The 18449-nt window shown below is 36.6% G+C and overlaps 1 long non-coding RNA gene and 1 pseudogene across 1 annotated transcript in view; both read right to left on the bottom strand.

Moving 5' to 3' along the window:
• LOC150041195 (uncharacterized) overlaps positions 1–18449 on the bottom strand; it is a 346544-nt gene that overhangs the window by 23699 nt on the left and 304396 nt on the right. The gene's annotated exons all lie outside the window — the stretch shown is intronic.
• Positions 1644–2455, bottom strand: LOC150041196 (dehydrodolichyl diphosphate synthase complex subunit NUS1 pseudogene; annotated as a pseudogene).

Consider the following 18449-nt stretch of genomic DNA (forward strand, 5'->3'; position numbering starts at 1 on the left):
TTTGGAAAAACATCCATCAAACACAAATAGTTTCTGTTCAAGGGTCAGCAAGAGGGAATACTACTAAAACTCATCAAGAAATCACTTATTCATTTAAAAAATAACAGAACCAGTGCTTTTTTTCCATGAAAAAGAATATGTAAAATTAAGTATTTGCAGATTCTGGTAATATCTTATTTCCTATGTAGGGCTTAAGTGTACTTATTTTTTTGTTGGGGCCTGGTCTCCATCTCTGGGGCCTATTCATTATTCCAGCTCCGTGGCCATTAAAGGGCTTTGGCCAGGCCTTCCTCACATATCTCTCTTGAGTATTCACATTCCTTGCACACCTCTCTTAAGGTATTTCTGTGTATGTGACTCAACTGAACCCCAGTAGGGCAGGTCATTTGCCTGCGTGCTTTCCTTCACCAGTCCTGCCTAGTACCTAAAAGTTTGCCTTGACTCTTAGTGATAGCACCTTGGCCCTTCTTCCTATTGGCTCTTTGCCCAGTTCCCATACCCAACGCAATAATCCTGAGATCTGCTGCGCTTTCATGGCTGACACAGCTCCTGGCTTAGTGTTGTTTTCTCCCCTGTAATTGGGGGAGGGCTGGGCTTTCAATACTTGCCATCTTGCTGGGCTCTGGGGGACTTCAGGCTGGCCTTTGGTGTCCCTCTTATACCCATGTTGCTGGAGAGCAACGTTTTTTTTATACCTTGTTAGCATTGGGATTTAGTGAATAAAACTCCCAAATGTTATTCCAAAGAGGAACCAGTTAATTTGGGGGAAGGGGAGGGGAGAGTAAATGTCTTGGTAATTTGTCAAATATTTACTTTAAATAAAAAGTTCATAGAAATATAAACTTATTTTTAAACTAACTTTGGGCACTACAGGATACTATTCATTATATTAAAAAAAGTTAAAACTTTCTTTTTTTGGAGAATTTTTTACCTTGACTTTTAAGATTACAACATTTACTTTACTGATCTAATTATGACTAACTCAATATTTAAGTATACAATAAGCAATATTTTTAATTCTACATTTCAGTTTATGTGTTCTTTTTCAAATGATCTTCGCCCCTTAGAACAGACACCAGACCAACACAGTCAAGTAACATTACCCGAATTACAATAAAGAAATAAATGGATGGAGAGCTGAAGACAGGCATTCCCTCTGCCTGACAGTGAGGACACTGAACAAATTCATTCCTCTGAAACTCTTCAAACTTAGAATGTTTTCATTTAATAAATCCATATATTATTTAAAAAAATAAAAGTTGGTCACTAGAAAAAGACGGGACAAAAGGTATTCCTTCTTCAAACCCAAATGAAAACCAAGAGAGCTCCAATCATTCCCTCCACTCCCCACAGAAACAGGGAAGTGACAAGGGCTGAAGTCTTTAATCTGTAATCTTAGCTCCTAAAATATCGCTACTGTTTGCTCCAAGTCGCAGGTTTGTGTACTTCATTATGACACTCCCCCATTTATAAGTTTATTTCCATGCAGCATACAACCCCCCCACACTCATTTATTCTCAATTAATACACTTTTTTGTGTTTGTTGCTAAATTATGAGGAATATGAACTAGGTGAATGCAGGGTTTCATAGGTGCTTTGTAAACATCAGAGTCACTTGTGTCCTTTTCTCCAAAAGCCTGAAATTAAATTGCACAACCAGGGATCATTACTTTCCCAGAAGCTGCATGCTGACACAGGGCAGAGAAAAAGTCCTCATACCTGATGTTTAGCTGGGAAGGAGAAGAGACAATTGCAGTCAATCTGATTTGCCAGGGTAGAAAGCCTAATGTGCTGTCCACAGGACAATACCAAATCAGGATCAGTGAAACCATTTGAACTGGGTAAACTGTCTAACATATCTATATCCAACTCTGTGGATCTCTTTTGCTGCTTGGGCAGCTCTCAGAACGTCTGCTTTTCCAACTTCTGGGGACAGCACCTTCACTTCCATACGGCAATTTAAAACTTTTTCATCTTTTTCATTACTATTTGCAAACTCTGTTGAATATTTGGAACAATCTAGGCCCAGAAGTTCTTTTGGTGGTTGTAGACGCTCACGTAGGAGATCCCCACGGCCATACAACACGCCACTAGGCTCACGAAGTCCGAGAAGCTGGACTCTGGCTGCTCCTCGTTGACCACCAGGCCCATGTACACTGGCAGCTTCTCCAGGGCCCGGCATCTGCACGCCAGCTCAGCCGAGGGGTGGGCTGCGGCTGGACCTGCCCCCGAGCAGCCACCACCAACAAAGGAACCAACAAGGCCTGCCTCCCACCAGGGGCTTGCAGAGCATGAATCTGAGTGGCAATAGGACCTCGGCTGAGGCCGCGCTGTAGCAGCATCACCAGATCCACTTCCAGGTGCTGAAGTACAGGCAGAGCCATGAGGTGAGCACTCGGTGCAGGCAGAGCAGCACTTGCAGCAGCAGTCACAGCAACTCATACAGCCTCCTCATGCTCCCGCCCGCCCTCCCGCACCCGCGCAGTGACAGGGCTCTATCTGCTCTGGCTGCCTGCGGGGTCCATCGCCCCTTGTCCCCCCCCATCCCTCTGGACCAAAGTGGTAGCCACTGCCAACATCTCACCTCTCACCTCACCCCCGTCGCCATCTTCCTCCACCCTCGGAGGCTCTCTCCTTTTTTTAGTTGGTCATGGGGCTTGAACTTGGGGACCTGGGTGCTGTCCATGAGCTCTTTTGCTCAAGTATAGCACTCTACAACTTGAGCTACAATGCCACTTCTGGTTTGCTAGAGGTGAATTAGAGATAAGTCTCATGGACTTTCCTGCCTGGGCTTGCTTCACACCATGATCTTCAGGTCTCAACCTCCTGAGTATCTAGGATTACAACAATAACCAACCAGCAACAGGCCTCAAAATTTCTAAAGACAAATTTTCTTCTTCCCTTTCTGGTATAAGGAGGGTAGGCTTACCAAGGAAATTCATGCATTGTTTTTTGCAAGATGAGGTATCACAGAGAGCTATTTCCACTTCTGCTATTTCTAACTTATCCTCAGATCAAAATAGCCCAAATCACAACTGGCTTCCCTTGGAATGGTACATTTTGATCTCCTTCAAGATCCTTGGTTAGTTTTAACAGAAAGAATTGGGAAATTTACATTTGTTAATTTACATTGGGAAAATTACATTTATACTTATTTTGTTGTTACTGTTATAATCAATAGGAGATGTTTTTCAATGATTCCTAGTTTTTGAAATTAAGCCAAAAAGATAAAATTAAGGTTTATTTTCTCCACTTAGCCAAAGTTATAGATGATGTACTTAATCACGTACTTTTGTAAATGGTTCAAACTAATTCTAAAGATTATATTTACGGTCAAGAGCAGTTTGTTGAGTGTTTAACAGCCCACTGAGTTCATTGATTTCATTGATATCATGGCTCAGTTTCCAGAGTGAGCATAGTAATTAACAGTGTAGATGAGTTGCTATAGGCAAGATATTTGTTGATATGCTGGTTTCAGCTCCCTTCTTAAGAGTACTAATCATATTGGCATAGTTTTTCATCTCCAAGACATTTATTGCTGTCTATAAACTATTAAAATACCGTGAGCATAGCAGCAAATTTGTTTAATTGTTCTTTCTCAGATCATTCACACTTTAATTTTTAAATGAAAACAGTATTGTTACACAGGAAAAGGATATCTCAATTTGGAGAAAAAGGCAGTCTTATTATAAAAGTAGTAAAAGCTGAAATAAGGTACAAGATTTACAAGTAAATATAACAAAATTATTTTGTGATATAAACAGAGTAAAGGGTAACATATAGAAGTATTCAATATGAAATTCTGGTTTAAGAAGAAATGTTCAATTTTTATTGCAAAATTCTTTTCATTGTAATTAATAAAAGGGTGACATTATATTCCCCAGATAAAAGGGGCATTACTTCAAATTGATACCCCTTCTCATGTTTTTGTCCCCATTTACCTCCCTCACCCACTCCATGCATCTAGTTTTCCCCATTTCCTATCCTATTGTAAATAAATGAATAAACATATATACAAATACCAGATAAAAATGTAAGATACGGTAAAAATATGAGATAACCAAAGAACAACAAAAGAGATGAAATATAACATAGTACATTAAGAACAACAATCACAAATTATATGTCTCTTGTTTCCGTATTCTGGAGATCCTTACATTTAGCCTCATCTTATATAGCCTTATATATCTAGTTTTTGCACTATTGTAAACCTCTGCTAGGAGAGCCCAAGGTTACACTGATTATGACAAATGAAGGAAACCATTGAGGCTATGTGGAGCAATACGGTTATGGGCAGGGACACCCAGGACCAGCCTAAAGTCCCCCGGAGTCGAGCAAGATGGTATCCATGACCCAGCCCTCCCCCAATTACCAGGGAAGAAAAAAAACACACTGAGCCAGGAGCTGTGTCAGCCATGAAAGCACAGCAGATCTCTCTCTTTTATTGCATCAGGCAATTAGTTATATACTGTTGGGGAAAGAGAAGGTGGGAACTGGGAAGCTAGCCAATAGGAAGAGGGCCACCGTGCTATCACTAAGGGTACAGGGCAAACTTTTACTGGGCAGGACAAGTGCAGGAAAGAATGCAAGACCTGTGCTGCTGCGGGGGGCTCAGTCAAATCACGTACACAGAGATGTCTTAAGAGAGTTATGCAAGGAGTGCGAGGAATGCCTGGCCAAAGCCCTTTAATGGCCGCTGAGCTGGAATGATGATCAGGCCTCAGAGATGAAGGTCAGGCCCCAACAGCTATGTTCCTTTGTGACTGGCTTACATAAAAATATGATTTATTCCAAGTCTTTCCATTCCCTTACAAATGGGGCGATGTCAATATTTCTTTTGGCAGCATAGAATTCCATTGTGTATGAATACCACATCTTGTTGAATCAATCATCTACTGAGGGGTATCTGGGTTGGTTCCATATCTTCCCTATAGTAAATAGTCCTGCAATGAGCATCATTGTGCTAGTGGCTTTAGTATATCCTTGTTTCTGGATCATTGGGTAAATGCCAAGTAGTGGAAATACTGGGTCATAAGGGAGCAAAATGTTTAGTCTTTTGAAGAACCACCATACTGCTTTGAAATATTATAAACTCCCACCAACAGTGTAGTAGGGATCCCTCCTGGCCACATCCCCACCAGCATCTAGTGTTATTAGATTTCTTGACTATTGCCATTCTAACTGGAGTGAGGTGGAAACTCAGAGTTGTTTTTGATTTGCATTTCTTTTATGGATAGAGCTGACAAACATTGCTTCATGTGTCTTTAAGCCAGTCTTATTTCTCTTCAGAGAAGTCTCTCTTTAAGTCTTTGTCCCATCTTTTAATGGGATGGTTGCTTCTTTGGAGATTAGTTTTGGAGTGATTCAATTTTTTTAGCTGTTGACATATTTTAAATATTTGTCTGTTGTATGGTTAGTGAAGATCTTCACCCACTCTGTAAGCTTTCTATTTACCTGGATATCTATGCCCATTGCCATACAGATGCTCTGCAGTTTAATGCAGTCCCATTTGTCCAAAGTTTCTTTAATTGTTGTGTTTCTGGTCCTTCATTAAAAAATTTTTCACCTGTGCCAAGGAGACCTAGTGCATCTCTAATTCCTTCTTGTAAAATTTTCAGTTTATCTCCTCTTACCTTGAGGTCTTTGATCCATTTGGAGTTAATCCTGGTGCAGGGTAACATAGAAGGATCCAACTTTAGTTTTCTGTAGGTGCTTAACTAGTTCTGCCATCACCACTTGTTGAAGGAGCTGTCTTTCTTGTTTTCTATTGTTTGGCTCCCTTATCAAAGTTTCGTGGGCCGTAGGTCTGTATGTTGATTTCTGGGTCTTCAGTTCTATTCCATTGGTCCTCAGGCCTGTTCTTTTACCAGTATCAAGCTGTTTTGGATACTACAACTCTGTAATAGAGCCTAAAGTTTGGTATTAAAATTCTTCCCGCACTGTTCTTTCTGCTAATTATTTTTTGCTATACAGAATCTTTTATTATTCCATATGAAATTTTGGATTGACTCTTCGATTTTGTTACAGAATAACATTGGAATATTGATGGCTATTGCATTGAATTTGTAGATATCCCTTGGCAAGATTGCTATTTTCACGATGTTAATTCTTCCAATCCAAGAGCCTAGGAAGTTTCTCCATTTCCTCAGTTCTGCTTTAATTTCCCTTTTCAGGATTTTAATGTTTTCATCATAAAGTTCCATTGGATTCTAAGTTAATTCCTAAGTACTGCCGGGGCCTACCGGCAGCAAATTGGGGTTCCTGAAATAGGGGGCAGGGACTGGAAAAAATAGAAGAGAGGCAAACACATCGGGTCCGGGAGGTTTGCCGCCCAGGTAAAAACTGCAGCCTCATTTATTGTCAACTCCAGGCTTATATCCCTTCTTGAAACCAGGGAACTTCCAGCTGTTACATTCATATGGTAAATCTCAGGTCATTTAAACAGAATAAGGCCATAAAACAATAAGACAATAAAGCCATTGTCTGATGCAAATCAAGGTGCAATTTGATTCCACTCTGGCTCCCAACAAAGTACTTTATTTTCTTTGAGGCTATTGCAGAAGGAGTTGCTTTCTTAATTGCTTCTTTGCTCTTCTTGTTGTTTACATATAGGAAGACAGTAGATTTTGGAGGGTATATTTTATACCATGCTACCTTGTCAAAGTTTTGAGTCAGTGGAGTCTATAGAGCTCTATAAATATAGAATCATGTCATCTGTACAGAGGGTAAGTTTCATTTCCTCTTTCTCTATTTGGATTTCCTTTATGCTTACTTCTTCCCTTATTGCTCTGGCTAGGAATTCTAGTACTATGTTAAAGAGAAGTGGAAAGTATGGGCATCCTTGTCTCATTCCTGATTTTAGAGGAAATGGCTTTAGCGTTTCACCATTAAGTACAATGCTAGCTGTGGGTTTGTCATACACAGCCTTTATTGCACTGTGGAATGCTTCATGGATTCCTTGTTTCTCCAGAGATTTTAACATAAAGGGATGTTGGATCTTGCCAAATACCTTTTCTGCATCTATTGAGACAATCATGTGATTCTTGTCTTGCTTCTTTTGATGTGATGAATTATATTAATTGACTTGCATATAATAAACCAGCTTTACATCCCTGTGATGATTCCTTTTAGATCATACTGCATAAATTTTTTGGTGAGTTGCTGAAGACGGTTGGCCAGTATTTTGTTGAGAAGTTTTCCATCAATATTCATCAAAGAAATGGCTCTATAGTTCTCTTTCTTTGATGAATCTCTGTCTGGTTTTTGGATGAGGGTTATTGTGGCTTTATAGAATGAGTTTGGCAAAGAGCCTTCATTTTCAAGTTCATTGAAGAGCTTGAGGAGTATTGATATTAGTTCTGGTTTAAAGACCTTATAGAATTCAGCTGTGAATCTATCTGGCCATGGGCTTTTCTTGGATTGGAGGTCTCTTATTGCTGTTTCTATTTCAATACTTCAAATAAGTCTGTTTATTTGGATTAGGTTTTCTAGGTTCAGTCTGGGTATGTTAATATTGGTTAGAAATTCATCCGTAACTTATAGATTCTCAAATTTGCTGGCAGAAATGCTTGAAAATTATTCCCTTATAATGTTTAGATCTTGTAATTTCTGTCCTGATATTTCCATTCTCATCTGTGATTCTTTATATTTAGGTGTGCCTCCTTCTCCTTTTTTTTTTGGTAATATTTGCTAATGCTCTGTCAATGTTGTTGATTTTTTCAAAGAGCCAATTCCTTGTTTTTTGATTCTTTCTATAGTTTTTTTGGACTCCATTTAATTCTGCTTTTATTTTAATAATTTGCTTCCTTCTACGGGCACTGAGGCTGGTGTTTTGCTCTTTTTCCAAGAGCTTAAGGTGCAACATTAAATTGTTGGTTTGTGATTTGTCCAATTCGTTAATGTAGTCACTTTGAACTATAAATTTTCCTCTGAGAATTGCCTTTGCTGTGTCACAAAGGAGCTGGTATTTTGCTTTCTCCATTTTGTTAAATTTCATAAACTGTTGAATTTTGCCGGGGCCAGCCGGCAGCAAACCAGGGTTCATAGATTGGGATTCCTGAAATAGGGGTAAGGACTAGGAAAAATTAAAAGAGAGACAAACAGATGGAGTTCGGGAGGACTACAGCCCAAGTCAGCAGTCCAAGAAGGCTGTGAGCTCCAGACTGCCGCCTAAGACTGTCCTGTTAATTTTAAGTTCGGACCTTAAATACTCTTCTTAAAACTAGGGTACTGCCAGAGGCTACATTCATACAAAATAGTAAACAAGTCACATATAGGATAAATGAGAAGGTTTAACATTGCTTAAAGTTATCCTGATAAGAACTGATTGACTTTGCTTAAAGTTATCCTGATCAGAGTTACTTCCTTGTGTATACAGTTGTGTAGGTCCAAGGTCAGGTCCAAGGTCATTGACCCCACAGTCGGTCCCCAACAGAATTTCATTTTTTTTACTTAGCAAAGACATTTATTTCCATGAGAAAACTTTGTTTAAATAAAGTTTTAATCCACTGTAAAAAAAAGTTGGATGTTAGATTTATTAGTAAATATCACTGTAGCAAGTGTGTGTGTGTGTGTGTGTGTGTGTGTGTGTGTGTGTGTGTGTGTGTACGGGAGATTATTTTGTGCCCCAAAGTGAATATTCTTCGTGGCTTTAATAGCATACTGTTTTTTCATATATTTTTATTGTAATTAATAGAATGATTACATTATATTCACCAGATAGAAGGTGCATTACTTCACATACACTGATACCCTTTCTCATGTCTTGGTCTCCATTTCCCTCCCCCCCACCCCCACCCCTTATCTTGTTTTCTGCCCTTTCCTATCCAATTTCAAATAACCAAATGCACATATATGCAATATATCAGATAACAAAGTGAATATGAGATAACCAAGGGACAGCAAAAGAGATGAAAGATAACATAGTACATTATGGACAACAATCACTCATTTTATGGCTTTTGTTTCTATATCCTGGAGTTCCTTACATTTAGTGTCGCACTATTTGGCCTAATGTCTCTAGATTTTGTTCTATTGTGAATCTCTCCTAGGAGAGCTCAAGGTTTCTACTGATTATGACAAATGAGGGAGACGATTGGGCCTATGTTCCTTTGCGACTGGCTTACTTCACTTAATATGATTTTTCCCATCTTTCTATTTTCTTACAAGTGTGGCGATGTTTTTCTTTCTGACAGCAGCACAGAATTACATTGTGTATAAATACCACATCTTGTTGATCCACTCATCAACTGGGGGACATCTGGGTTGGGTCCATATCTTTGCTATGGTAAATTTACTGATCTCCTCGATGACCCATTGGTATTCAACAATGTGTTGTACAATCTCCACGAGTTACACGGTTTTCTTTGGTGGTGATTGGTGTTCAGTTCCAATTTGATGGCTTTGTGATCTGAGAGAATGAGGGAATAATTTCAGTGTTTCTAAATCTGAACGGTTTTGTTTTATGCTCTAAAATGTGGTCTATTTTAGAAAATGTTCCATGTGCTACTAAAAAAATACATATATTCTGGTGTTGCTATGTGGAATAATCTGCAGATGTCGGTTAGATATAGTTTGTCTAGGTTTGTCATATATGGCTTTAATTATTTTAAGGAATGTACCCCCTATTCATAATTTTCTAGTGATTTCAACATGAATGGATGTTGTATTTTGTCAAATGCCTTCTCTGTGTCCAGAGCAATTATCATATGATTCTTATCCTTAGCTCTATTGATAGCATCTATTACATTAATTAATTTGTGTATGTTAAACTAGCCTTGCATCTGTGGGGTGAAGCCTACTTGGTAGTAGTGTATAATTTTTTTAAATTTGTTTCTGGATTTTGTTGGCTAGTATTTCATCGAGGAGCTTTGTGTCTGTGTTCCTTAGAGAGATAGATCTGTAGTTCTTTTTTATGTTGGATGTTTCCAACATAAACATGATTTGTGGATGAATGTAACATAAGCTTTCTAAAATGAGTTTGGTATGTTTCCTTCTGCTTCTATTTCTTGGAAGACTTTCAAGAGTATAGGTGTGAATTTGTCTTTAAATGTCTTGTAGTGAAGCCGTCTGGACTTGAGTGCTTTCTGGGTGGCATTATCCTGATTGCTTCTGCTATCTCATTGTATGAAATTGGTTTGTTCAGTTTACTTGTCTCTTCTTGGTTCATTGTGGGTAGCCTATATTTATTTAAGAAATCATCCATTTCTACTAAATTTTCCTGTTTCTTTGAATATAGGCTCTGGAAGTATTTATTCACAATGGACTGCATTTCTTGAATATCAGTCATGGTTGTTTCTATAGGATCTCTAATATTGTTTATTTGAGTCTCCCTCTGCTTGCTTGCTTGCTTGCTTGCTTTCTTTCTTTCTTTCTTTCTTTCTTTCTTTCTTTCTTTCTGTCTGTCCGTCTTTCTTTCTTTCTTTCTTTCTTTCTTTCTTTCTTTCTTTCTTTCTTTCTTTCTTTCTTTCTTTTTTTGCTAGTCATGGGCTTGAGCTCTGGGCCTGAGCACTCTTCTTGGACTTTTTCAGGGCTAGAGCTTTGACACTTGAGCCTCGACACCATTTCCAGCTTTTTTCAGTGTATGTGGTACCAAGGAATTGAACCCGGGCCTTCATGCATTCTAGTCAAGCCCTCCACCACTAGGCCAAACTTCCGGCTTCTCCCTCTCCTTTTTTTGGATTAATCTTGCCAGGGGTCTGTCCATTTTGCTGACTCTCTCAAAGAATCAACTTTTTGATTTATTATTTTTATGTATTTTAGATCTTATTTCAATCTTCGATATTTCCAATTTTATTTTTTCATTTCTGTCCTTCTAGTTGTTTTAGAATTAACTTTTTCTTATTCCTATAGGTGCCTATATTTTATTTATAAAAGTCCTAGTCTATTTTCTCAGATACCTTTGATTTATATGTATGCAAGATAATAAGTAGTACTGTATGTATACTACATGAACAAAACAAAATCATAAAATTCTGGAGAAAGAAATAGTTGGGCTAGTCTTACTTGTTGTGTTAGGAAAATAACGTTAATTTCAAGTAGAAGTTCAGGACTCTATTTTCTTGCCAAATATGTTGATATATTTTATTGAAACCTTACAAGTTTCCCAATGTCATTCTTTCATGATATAGCCAAGCTTGGCTAAAGGAACAGTGTGAGAAATCTCAGTTAATAGTTTCAGTTCTGGTTCTACCAGATGCAGACCACCAGATAAAGTTATTATTATACAATAGTTTATTAAACAATAGTTTATTGTTTTCACATAAAAGGAATCAGTCACAAACACAAGATAGAGAACGAGAGAGAAAGACATATAGACAGAAAGAGGAAAGTCTATAGGTATGCTCCTGAGAGTCTGCCATTTTTTAATCACACTGGCCTTGCTTTTCCTTGACTTCCTGTGGTATGATTCAAACTCAGAAACTTAGCAGGTGGTTCTCCTCTCCCTAAAATACTCTTGCCCAGATAGTGAGAAGGCTTACTACTGACTAATCCATCTTCTTACTCAAATGTCAATTCCCAGAAAATTTCAAATGACCCTATTTAATATGTTAATTTCTTGCTACATTTGTGTCTTCTTCCCTAGCTTTGTCTTTCTCCTTACAAATTCAAAACAACATGTTATTTGTTTAATTTATCCATTTATTGTCCATCCTCTCACTTTACTGTAAGTTCCATGAGGGCAGATATATTAATTTTCTTTTCTTTTACTGATTTGTTTGTGATATGGAAAAGTATGCACTTTCTATACACTTATAACATGAAAAACATTACATTTCTCTGGTGTTATTGTTGGGATATGAAATATCTCATTCAAAGTTTTATGCTTTTCTTCATTTGCTTTTCCAGAATCTGTCGGTCAGAACTGGCATGTATAGATTTTAGAGGTAATATATTTAACTACAACAGTGTACAAAATTCTGTTAGCTTCTGGTGGTGGAGACAATGACATTGACAATAGAAGTTCGTTTATCAGTGATTTACTTTTGTGATTTTATTTTTTGGCAGTACTTGTTTATATATTTCTGTGTTTTTCCATAGCATACTCTTTTGGAGAATCCCTTACCTTTTTGGGGATTCTGAAAGCTATTCAATAACCTTGGTATTCTTGACAAAATTTCTCAAAGTTAGTTTCATTTCATTTTATCTAAGAATATTTAGGGATCTAGTCAATAGTATTATTCTAGGAAGAACTGGCTGTACTAAGATATCCTCTGGAAGTTTGTGAGTGGTCTAGAATTTATTTTGGTCTTAATTGCATCTGTAGGTAATCTAAGACTTGTGCCCCAGCTGAGATCTATGTCCATACTCTAAATAGAACTGATCATGCGTCAGGTTTAAAGCTATCCATATCAACAAAGCTCAAATTGTAACACTATGAAAAGAAATAGCTTATGGGTAAAGAGACCCAGACCAAATGGAGGCTGCAATGAGTGTTGACTTATGGTTCTAGTTAAACTGTTGATGCATGAGTACAAAATGTATCTATTAGTATGGAAGATATTTCCAAGAATAAACTCACTATAGAAAAAAATAGGCACAGTGCAGATTTAAATGAATTTGGAACAAAATTATATTTTCTTTAGCATAATAGTTCACTGTTGGCTCTAATAGAGACTATTAGGGATAGTACTCCTATGACCTGAACTATCTATCGTGAGGCAGATGTAATTTGATTTGCTTCATCAGAAACATACAACAGAATTCCATATATACAATATTGGACTTGAACAAATTCTGCTTCCCTATTGCAAATAAACAAATAAATGTGCATTCAATATACCAGGTACCAAAATCAGATACAGAAATAACAGGGGATAAACCACAGGGGGAAAAAAGGAAAAAGGTAACTTCACATAGTAGATTAAAAACAACAACCATGGGTCCTAGTGGTAGAGTGCTTGTCTAGCATGCACAAAGACCCGGATTTGATTCCTCAGTACCAAATACATAGAAAAGAAAGAAGTTATGCTGGTGCTCAAGTGGTAGAGGAAAAAGCCCAAGGACAGTGTTCAAGCCCTAAATTCAAACTCCATGACTGGCAAAAAACAGATAAACCTCTTGTTTCCATATCCTGGAGTTAGTTTGTTTCACTTAGCCTCACGGTATATATCCATTTCACACTCAATTTCTATGATTTGTTAATTATAAGGTCTTAGCACTCAGAAGAGGAATGTTTCATCCCAGAGAAATAATAATGGTTATACTTATTTGAAAAAAGAAATATCAACAGTCATTTAAGATGCTATATTACATTTAATAAAGTGGAAAATAATGATGTGACAATACTTGCATAAATAGGATGGCTATTATACACCTGAGGCAAAGAAAAGTAACATCTATGGGGTATGGATGGTTTTTGTATATCTATATCAAATGTTCTGTTTTTCCTTTTAGAAACTGCTTGAAGGGGCAAAAAATGTGTCCTAATTGTAAAGTGTTTGCCTAGCATGCCAAAGCCCTTGGTTAACATCCTCTATATCACATGAATAGAAAAGGCTGGAAGTGATACTGTGGCTGAAGTAGTAGAGGGCTACCTTTGAGAAAGCACTAGGAAAGTGCCCAGGCTATGAGTTCAAGAACCAGGGCTGGCAAAAAAAATTCTTGAAATCCTAATCAGGCTATTTAAATTCTAACATCCCCCCCAAACAAGGCATCTTGGAAATTTATGAAACAGCAGATTCAGGAAGTTTTCTCTGACTTTCCTCTGAATTGAGCCATAGAAATTGGAATTCCTTTCATACCTTCCCTCCTGGATCAGGCCAGAAAATATAAGGGTACGTTCTGACCTTGTGCTTGCTTTGCATTTCAAAGACCTGCATCTCTCATATCCTGCCTTATACTCTATGGGAGGAGTGCCACACGGAGACACCAAGAAGACACTGAAAAAGCAAACTTGTTTGTTCTCTCACTGTCCCTTTTATTACAATTGCATCAACCTATAAGTTTTTTATTCATATAGATGGAGGACAATCCATAAAGTAAACAAATCTGTTCCTTTGAGTATTCATTTCTGAAGGCTTCAATATTAGAGGAATGTGTTCTTTTCTAATCATTGTGTCTTTTTGAAAAATAGTACTTCTGCAATAAACTGTGCTGTGGGTGAAGGTAAGATTTACTTCTTCTCTCCCATAAGGCAGAAACACTAGCAGCTTAGATTCTAAGAAATATGTGTTTGGTGATACACAGATAAAGAATTCTGGTTAGTAAAGGAACTACATGAGACACAGAGAGACAATTCAATGGGCAGGAGAGAAAAGATGCCATTGCCACTCATTATAGCTTTGTGATTAAACTTAGTAAAAGGACTGTAGTCACAATTCATATCATTTTCCTTACTGTGCTATATGAATTTTCATATTTTAAGAAGATTTGTTACCTCTGTAAGTATTTAGCGAATACATTGCTAGTCATTATAGGACATCTTATTGTGTATAAAGGTTCCAATAAAAATATTGAGAAAAGATTATGATATAAAAATGGGGAACAATGGCCATTACTGAGCACTATAGAATTATACATGTATGAATGAAACAATAAAAAATCTTTACTTAGTACCTTTTGTAGAGACAGCTCAGTTTGGGTTGTGTGAATGTTTATATGGAACTGTGAAGGGGTTTGAGATCCTAAGGAAAGAGTTTAATCATTCTTTTCCACCACTTTCTCATAGGTTAGATGGGAACCCCATATCGCTGACCTTATGAGATTCTAGTGAAGATTAAATTAGTGAATATATATGAAATGCATACAGTGATGACCAAACCAAAGTACGACCTGTACAATGGTACATAGAATAAGCTGTGGGAAAACAGAAAAAAAAGAAAAATTATGTTTGACCAGTGTAGGGATGAATTGTAGTGGTCATTTTTCCTTGTGCATTCATCAGTCAGAATCTACACTTCTCTTACTATTATTGGGAATCTTGCACCACAAGAGGTGTTGGTTCTTCCTTCAGAGTAAAGCTAGGACATTATTCACACCTTAAATGGTCCTCTGGAAAATAAATCATTCATAGAAAAAGAGAATGACCAGAAGTTTGGTGGTAGTTCATTCTTCCAATAACAATATCCCAGTACCTACAATCTGTCAGCGGTGCATGCCATCCTGCCTGTCCATTTTCACCAATAGTACTGTATTTACTTAAACAATTCCACACCGTGAATAAGAAAATTTGTTAATTTTTCTGCATCTATACATATACACATTCTGTTTAGTTAATTATTCAGCATGGATGTGCATTTTTGATATGCATACATATATAGCTAGTTTGGGTATAGTTCTAGTGATACTGGAACTTTATTACCTCTTAATAAAAGCAATCTTATGAAAGAAATTGCACATATTATTTGAAAAAGCTCCCTGACCTGTAATGTATTTCAGTTGTTTAACTTAATGAATACTACAGAATTAATACTGCTTTTCACCTGTGAGTAAACGTGATTTGGAAAGCATAGAACGTTTTTTGCCTTCATCAAATAACAAAGCGTTACTTTCCATGTTTGAGATAATTTGAATTCATTCATTGTTGACTAAATAGGTGCATGGTAAATAAATCTATGATATTCTTAGATACTTTCTTAAAATGCACTCCTTTTATAAAATTCATAACTATAAACACACCACCAAAGAGTGAAATAGAGTATGTTCCAGAATATTTGTATGAGAAAAACCTTTTTATCTGATAAGTTTCATAGTGGTGTTTGTTAATTTGGCTTTTGCTTGGATTATTTTGATGAAGAAAATAGTGTCCATGGTTTAAATTACTAAATTATTTTTCTATTTCACTCTATAGTGAAAGCATACACAGAAACTGGAAAAGTAAAAAAAGAGAATATAATGTGATAAACACAAGATTATTTTGACCTTATTTCAGAATCTAGAAGAAAGGGAATGGTACTAAGAAAGCAACATCAAAACAACTGAAAAGTCTTGATTAATTAATAGTTACATCTTTAAACATTCTTTCCTCCTCAGTTTTTTTTTTTTTTTTGCCAGTCCTGGGCTTGAGCTCAGGGCCTGAGCACTGTCCTTGGACTTTCTCAAGGCTAGAGCTCTACCACTTGAGCCTCAGCACCACTTCCGGCTTTTTTTTTTCTATGTATGTGGTACCGAGGAATCGAACCCGGGTCTTCATGCATGCTAGGCAAGCACTTTAACCACTAGGCCATACTCCCGGCCCCTCTTCACTTTTGTCTCATGTGAAAATCCCCCATTAAAATTTTACTAAATGTTAATATCTCTTGATGTGAAAATTTGTTTTAAACTGTCCTTGATGATTGTAATATGAGAGCTCTTAACATATCATAAAGCTATTCAAAGCAAAGACAGCTGCAAAGAATAAATTTATTATCAAATTCTTCTTTTATTTAGCTCAACATTTGAAACTTTAATGTGTAAAGCTAGAAAAAACACTAAATAACTATTCTCATTAAAGTTACTTGATTTCCACTTCCATTAATTACCTTTTATATAAGATAAATTTGTGTAAGCTTGTGATAAAGTTTTTAATAATAAAGTACAATGTTAACATTATTTTTAAAAGCACATGCTTTATTCAAGAGGGATATATGCAAAAATGTGAATTATTTTGCTTTGGTTAAAACTACCAATTTGTTTCTGCATGATTTCTCTTGCTATTGGAATATTCTGCATCTACATTTATCTATTTTTAGTGTTGACACGTGGTCATAGACTGTACTGTGTATGAAAAATAAACTCATACATTCTTATTTTCCTAAAATATAGTGTTTAGTGACTGGTTTTCCATCAACTCAATATAAGACACTTTTTACATGAAAGAACAAATTTCCTGCTTTCCTTCACCTTGCAAAACTACAGCCTTAATATCTGCAAAAATCATGTTTATTATGTTCTGTAGTAAAAAATAAGATAATGGTGAGAAAATATAGTTGTATACCACTCCTGTTAATAACATCATTACAATAAGGGTTTAATTTACCATCATTTGATATTTAGTAGTAAAATGAATGCAGTTCACATTGACACTGCCGATTGCAGATCACCTATTGAGGAGTTCTATGATTGACTGGCTAGATGACATCAGCACAATTATAGGCTTGTGCAAGCATTAAATAGCCAAATTGTTGGGGGGAGAAACACATGAAAGCCTGGTGTAGAATGTAGATGGAGTTGGAATGTAAGCAGGGTTAGAGTAGAATAGAATCTTTCTTTATGAAAATGGGCTTGGAACAATTTCACAGGAAGCGGTTGCTGTTAGGCACTATTGCTATAGCTGAAAGAACAATCTTCTCTTTTGTAACAACAACAACAAAATGCACTGCCTGGACATCACACCCTGTTAGTTTAGATTGTCAAGGAAGGTTTTATCCCGACAAGATATTCAACCCTATCACAGAATACTTTTTTTTTTACAGATCTGTAAATTAAAAACCAATGAATTGAGAATCATGTTTTCCAAATGCAAATCTAAGGATATGGATTATATGTGACTAACTGAATAAAAATCAAACTTGATTTTACCAGTGAATTATCTTGTTATTCATTCATCACTATTCAGGATGTCAGCTTGAAGAATATTTTACAGTGCTCTATTCTCAGTCTTTCTTCCTCTCAATCTTTTCGTAGTTCCTGGGGCCTTGGAAACAACCCCCCCCCCACACACACACATACACACAAATGCAACTAGTTAAAACATTTGTTCAGATTTTTATATTTTTTGAAGCTCTTCTAAGATCATTTTTAAACTTTTTCTGTTGTAGCTTGGAAATATAGCATCTGAAGGTATAGAATGGTGGAACCAATAGGTCATCATTTCCATAATTTCAGGCTTTAATGGGTTTATAATTCAGCCATACTAGAGAACAGTATTTGCTAATTTACATGCCTTCAGTTGACACAGACATTTCATAAAAATAAAACAACTGAATTAGTATTACAAGGAAGTTTCCCATGTAAAAGTTTAATCTTTTGTAAAAATGAGATCCACTCTTTGAAAGGCAACTTATAACTCCTGCTGTACATTATATATGATAAGTCATTATGTGAAAGTTTAGTGAAAGCATAATAATATTATTCAGTTTTTTTAATCTCTCAAAGGAATGGTAGTATATTCTATAAGTCAGAGATAGAACACAGTTGGAACTAGATCCTGAAAAATAGTACATCATCATAACTCTTCACGAAATGTTAACTGATGTGAATGATCATTGTTCAAAGCAATCTGGGGCAAGAAAGTCCAAATTCTTATCTCAGAAACATGAATAAGTTGGAAGTGTAGTTGTAGCTAAAGTGGTTAGAAAGCTAGCCTCGAATACAAAAGCTCAGGGACAGTGCCCATATCCTGAATTCAAGACTCATCCTGGAACTCACATAAAAAATAAAACCCCACAGAAATGGTTGGGCTTGTTCCCAGATTTGCTGTGTCACAGTCTATATACTCTTTCTGCGTCTCTCTGTCTCTTTGTCTTTAC

Source organism: Megascapheus bottae, chromosome X (assembly GCF_031878675.1).
Source record: "Megascapheus bottae isolate mThoBot1 chromosome X, mThoBot2.hap1, whole genome shotgun sequence".
NCBI lineage: Eukaryota > Metazoa > Chordata > Mammalia > Rodentia > Geomyidae > Megascapheus > Megascapheus bottae.